Here is a 6000-nt window from a genome sequence, read left to right as displayed (position 1 = left end):
CAAGAAGGATTAAGTTAAAATTTTTCTGTATTTTCCTACTAGAGAAAATACATCGCTCCCTTGGTGTTTGTAGGCTGTCAAAAGAACATGCAAGCACAACTCCATGGCTCCTCACAATGGCTCTGTGACAACCCTCAAAACATTGAGCTGTTTTTCTGAACTAGAATGTTAATTTCAGCATCATCATAATATTGGCTTTTGGGTTTGTTTTATCCTTTAATTGGCTTTTTGTACAGGCTGAAAAAGTTCCCTTTCAAAGGAATTAAACAATGAATACATTATAACCCTGTAGACGTTTTACTGAACTCTGTGCCAAGTCTTTGAAAATTAAAGCCTGCCTGATCCCCTTGTATGCTATGTGATCAAATATAACTTGATGTCATGACAACTCGCTTGGCCTTGTGTGACTTAGTTTACAGAGCATCTGGAGCATAAACTCATCAGAAATGCCCACAGATTTATGTAAACAGAAATGATGAAGTCACCCACGCTCAATTTCTGTATGCTGAAGAACTATATGACTGAGTTAAAGTAGCTGCAATAGTCTAGAACTAGGTGCTGTGCCCAGCTGTACAGGTAGGTATTTTGCTAACAATCCTCCCTCTAAGATAGAGGTATAGGCACAGTTTAGGTTAGAGAGTACTGCTTTTTTGTTCAACAGAACAAGAGATAATGGTCTCAATTGTGCTTCCAGGTCCTGCTGTGCAGCTATATTACCTTTAGTGGTAACAAATGAACTACATTTGCCTGACTGCTTCTAACATCAGAATTGTATGTCAAAAGTAAGGTTCTCTGCTATTAAACTCAACCCACACTGACCTGAACTGGTTAGTGAAGTGAGATCAGATGTGAACTGCAGTTGGGAATGGGGAGGGTCTTCACTGGTTTAGGCTCTCAAAGACTATGATCTTACTGGTTGTATGAAATAGGATCAATAATGTAAATAAAGGGATGGTAGGTGCCCATTCTCTCCCTTGACCCAGGACTTTCCTGTCTTATATCAAAATATGGGTTTTATGCTAGCACTGGAAGATATCTCATCTGACCAGATGCTTATTTGCTCCCTGGTCATATGGGTGTCATTGACACATAGGTATCACAGGGAAGAGCAACTGCCTGATGTGCATGTCACCTGGTGAGCATCTGTTGGTGTGATGTGACACATACAAGTGTCCAGTTACCTAGCTGAGATGGATGTCATGTTGCTTGCAGGAGAGAACAAGGCCTCAGCATGTGTTTTTGAGCACTTACATAAGCCATCTGTGATCCATCCTGCACTTACTGAAGCTGAAATTTTATCTGTGAGTTTTATCCAGTGAAGGTACAAAACAGTTGTCATGAACTACCTCCCACCTAAAGTTGCAAAACAGTCTACATACTTCCTAGACTCACTGAATTGCAATAGAAATAAGACAAATAAAATAGCAAGTCAGAGGTTTTTTACTTGAATTAGTCTTTCTAGTAAATATTGCATTTCATACTGCACTGGTTAACAGATAAAGGCTGAAACTTGTCTCGGTTACTTTGATGACAAGTAACTCTGTTTCCATAATAAATATGCTCACTAGATGCCAACTTTACCAGGACCAGCTGTACCAAAAAGCATTTTTACACTATCAAAATTGCAGTTCTGACTTTGATTCTTATAGAGTATAGGTCAGTGAATAAGGTCACATTTCTTGAGCCATAAATCATTGAAGATCCAAAAAGACACTTGTTTTTCCAATTAAATGTCTCATCTGACTGTACTAACTTCAGAAGAGATGTGCTAGGGACCATCAATTATGATGAACATAGGTGCTTGAAGAAGTATTCATCAAAATAAGTAGAGGTGTACTCAGTAGTTGTAAGGTACATTTTCCAGTGATCTACAGGGACCAATTCAAGGCTTATTAGCATGAGATGCAACATCTTCTTAGAGAGAAACCTCCTTTGTCAGATGCAGCATCTGTCTGATGATATGTGAGGGATAAACAGGGCTTATATGAAAGAAAACTGCAGAAAATGAGCTTTGGAACAGGTGAATAGTTCTGCAGTGCTGTAGACAGACATAGGTACAATTCACTTACAGGTGCAATTTATAATTACCAGTTTTCTTGCATCTTTTTTTTTCTTTTTTGGTCAGCGCTGAGTAGCTATTTATATTCTGCAATTTCCTAAGTTTTATCTCTCTTTGAACTATAATCTTCATTTTAGGTTTTTGTGTTTGATGATTTTAAACATTTATTTCCATCATTAAGTTGCTTAAGATTTCAAGTTTCATTTGATGGCAGTATGTTGCATCTTCTATATTTTGATTTCCAGTTACTTCCCTGTGGCAAGAATTTTACAGCATTCTCAGATAGGAACTTATATTTGCATCAAACAAACCTGCAGAGATCTCTTTTTTCAGTTCATTTTTCATGATATTATGAGATGACAAATTGTAAGTTCACCTCTTTATTTAGATATAACCTGATTTGTCCAAGTCTATCTCATCAGTTTTTAATTCCTAGGTTTTGGCTCTTGGATCTGACTTGTCCACAGCATACAATTTTTCTTCTTTGTTTCAGGACTATTGTTGTCTGTCACCCAGAATGAACAATTGGCCACAAAATGCCAGGGGAAGTTTGCCACTTTGGCACTGCTCCTTTCCAAACATAAAGCAGGCTGGTCTTGTTGAGTGAAGGGACAATTGAAAATTTCCTCTCTCTTTGGTTTTAGCTTGTAAAGGGCAGCATCTGCTGAAATTACAAACCAGCATACACATTGCTCATTGTTTTCCATAGTAAAGGACAGTCTCTGACTCTGCAGCATGTTAACTATCAAAAAGTCTGCTCCAACTAGTTTCTACTTCACCACAAGCAATTTTTTTGAATGCAGTTCATAAGAGTGTTTCAGAACACTCTTTATACCACACACTTCTTTCCACAAAGATTTTCTCCCACAAATGCAGCATCATCAGTCCTTGAAATGGTTCTTACAGCTCCATAGAAAATACACATCACAGTTCTTTACAACCTTGTTATGTATTTTGGGTAAACACTTCTCCCAGAGCCATCAGTGGTAATCTACTGTCCCCACAGCAACACAGGAATCTTCAGCCTGACTGAGAGGCCATACTTATTACCAGACAGAGCTTTCTTGTAGGGATACATCCAGTTCATTGCTCTAGAAGTTCATCCTTTTTACAGTGATATCAGCAATTAAGTGTCATGGTTTAACTTGATCTGGCAAATAAGTACCCAAAGTACCATAGAGCTGCTCATTCACTTCCCCTGCCTACCCCTACCAACAAGATGAGGAAAATCAGGAAAGAAAAGAAAATAGAGTTTGTGGATTGAGATAAGAGGAGTTTAATAACTGAAACAAAATAAAACATAACAATAATTGTAATAAAAATGAGAGGGAGAGAGGGAGATAAAACCAAAGAACAATGATAAACAAGATAACTGCACCTGCTGATCCTGACCGATGTTCAGCCTGTCCCTGAGCCACGATCACCACCCTACTCCTGGTTAACTTCCCCCAGTTTCTATACTGAGCATGATGTTCTATGATATGGAATATCCTTTTGGCTAGTTCAGTCACCTGTCCTGGTCATGCTCCCTCAAAACTTTTTGTGCAGCTCCTCACTGGCAGAGCATGAGACACTGAAAAGTCCTTCACTTAAGATAAGCACTGCTTAGCAACAACCAAAAACATTGGTGTGTTACCAACGTTATTCTCCCACTGAAACCAAAACACAGCCCTAGAAAGAAAATGAGCTCTATCCCAGCTAAAACCAGGACACTAAGTTACAGAAAGTTAAAAGTTAATTAAATCTGGTTTTAGTGGCTACCCAAAAAGTCTAAGCGCGCTTTCCTGTCCTCATTATCCTTCTCTCCCAGGCATCCATCAGCTACAGAGCTGAAGATGAGATTGAGTGTTCTCCCTAACAGCAAACTCACTCTGGTTACAGATGGAATTGAACAAGTAGCTAATGGATATATAGTAGAATCATAGAATATCCTCAGTTGAAAGAAATGCACAAGGATCATCCAGTCCAACTCCTGGCCTTGCACAGAGCAACCCAAGAATCACACCATGTGCTAGTTGTAAAGACTTGCAATTTCACTCTTCTTTGTATAGTAACATCAACTAAAAAGTGAGGTTTTTTTTATCTGATTTGTCTTGGACAGTGACATTTGTAAATGCAGAGTCTGTCACCTTTGGTTTGTTTCTTTATATAAAAAAGCCAACTTTATTCAGTACAAACATTGAAGGAAAGTTTTTCCATTCTCACAGGGCTGAATCTTATAATTTCTCTTGTGCTTTTTACTGACCTTTCTAAGATAAACTGGTTTTTTTTCACCCAGTTATGTATGCTTTTACATGCCATCTAGCTCAGGGCACAGTAACTCTGTGTCCCAATATCACAACAACAAAAAAACCCAGCTTGTTTCTGGAGCTTATGAAATTAAACATGGTACGTGTCATGGGAGAGTGGAAGGCTTAGACAAATTTTTAAAAAGCAAAGCCTTTCCAGTGAGTCTCAAGGTGCAGAAAGGACTCCATTGCTTTCTAAACTCCTTCTCAGGGAAAGGTTTAGGTGTGACTGAATCCTATCTTAGCCTCAGACTGTGTTAGCGGTTTAAATTTAAAGGAATTATAGAGGTATGATTAAACCACTTTGTCCTGCATGTTTTAATGATGGTAAAACAGAAAGATTTATATAAGTGAATTATTTATTATGACAAATTAACAAAGAGGTGAACAGGTGAAAGATCCTAATCAGAATTATTTACTACACAGTGTAAAAGCTAAAAAATCTGCTAGTAGAGTATTATATAACAAAATAATATAGTGCACTGCAACAAAACAATTATATTAAAGCAATTGTATCAAAGGTAGCAAAAGAAACAATCATTAAGTAGAGATTGATATAATTCACCATATGAGATAGCAGGCAGATCTCTCTCTTGCTCTTAACCCCTGAGGAGTAAACATGAAAAGGTGTTCCTGCTTCACTGGAGAAACTCCACACTTCAAGGAAGTATGTGGAAGAATCTGCCATATGGAAGTTTGGAGTGGGCTTTTGTAGCTATGAAGTAATGGACTGTTAGTCATAGATTTACAAACTTGCAGACTAGCTTATCTGTCACAGCTTGTTTCAAAAAAAGGGTGTATTTTCAAAGTCTGGTGAACCAGGATGGTCTTAGCATAATTTAACACCAAGACAGCAACCTGGTGCCAGCAGCTGAACTTGCAGGATAGATTGCATGATGGCCTGCATGATGGCTTGCATAGTATGTGTTATTGGATTTTAGGTCTGTTCAGGGTGGACTATCCTGCCACACTACATTATTGTACTAAGTGCTAAAACTTGAAATGGGAGGTCTTGACTGAACAGCAACTGCACTAGTGCATTGTAAATGTTAGACAATCTTACAGCAGCGAGAGCTTCTCTGTCTTTGCTTGCTGTTCTTGATCATAAATGCTGAGTGTCCTAGTTGAGTTATTTTGTTTTCTAGTTTTCTTGGCTGTGTTAAATCCTTAAATGTGTCAGAGAAACACACCAGCTGAAGAACTGAATCATTCTTTTTCAACAATCACTGAGGTTAAAAGCCATTAATTTTAAGGTGTTGTACTTGGAAAACTCACCAACAATAATCACTCTCTGGAAACATTCACAGAGCCTGGAAACATTCACAGAAACATAACATGAGCCTTAAGAGCTATTTTATTTCTACATTTACCATCCTTGGAGAATGTAAATGCCTTACTTTGAATATGTTAAAGCATACAGTAAGCTCCTTGTGAGATAATAATTTATTATTTTAGCTCTGCTTCCTCTTAATCATCAGTTCAAAATTTCTTTCAGACTGACCTTTCCAAATATCAGTATTTAAAGCAAAGTTTAAGGGGTATTTTAATGCATCATTGGATTTAATACGCACAAAAATCCTGACCCAAAATCCTGTGAAACTCAATGGAAGGTTCACATTCACTTACAGCTTTAGGTCAGGTCAATAATTACTA

Source organism: Pseudopipra pipra, chromosome 6, assembly GCF_036250125.1.
Source record: "Pseudopipra pipra isolate bDixPip1 chromosome 6, bDixPip1.hap1, whole genome shotgun sequence".
In the NCBI taxonomy this organism is placed as follows: Eukaryota; Metazoa; Chordata; class Aves; order Passeriformes; family Pipridae; genus Pseudopipra; species Pseudopipra pipra.
Note: the sequence above shows the minus strand (reverse complement) of the source record.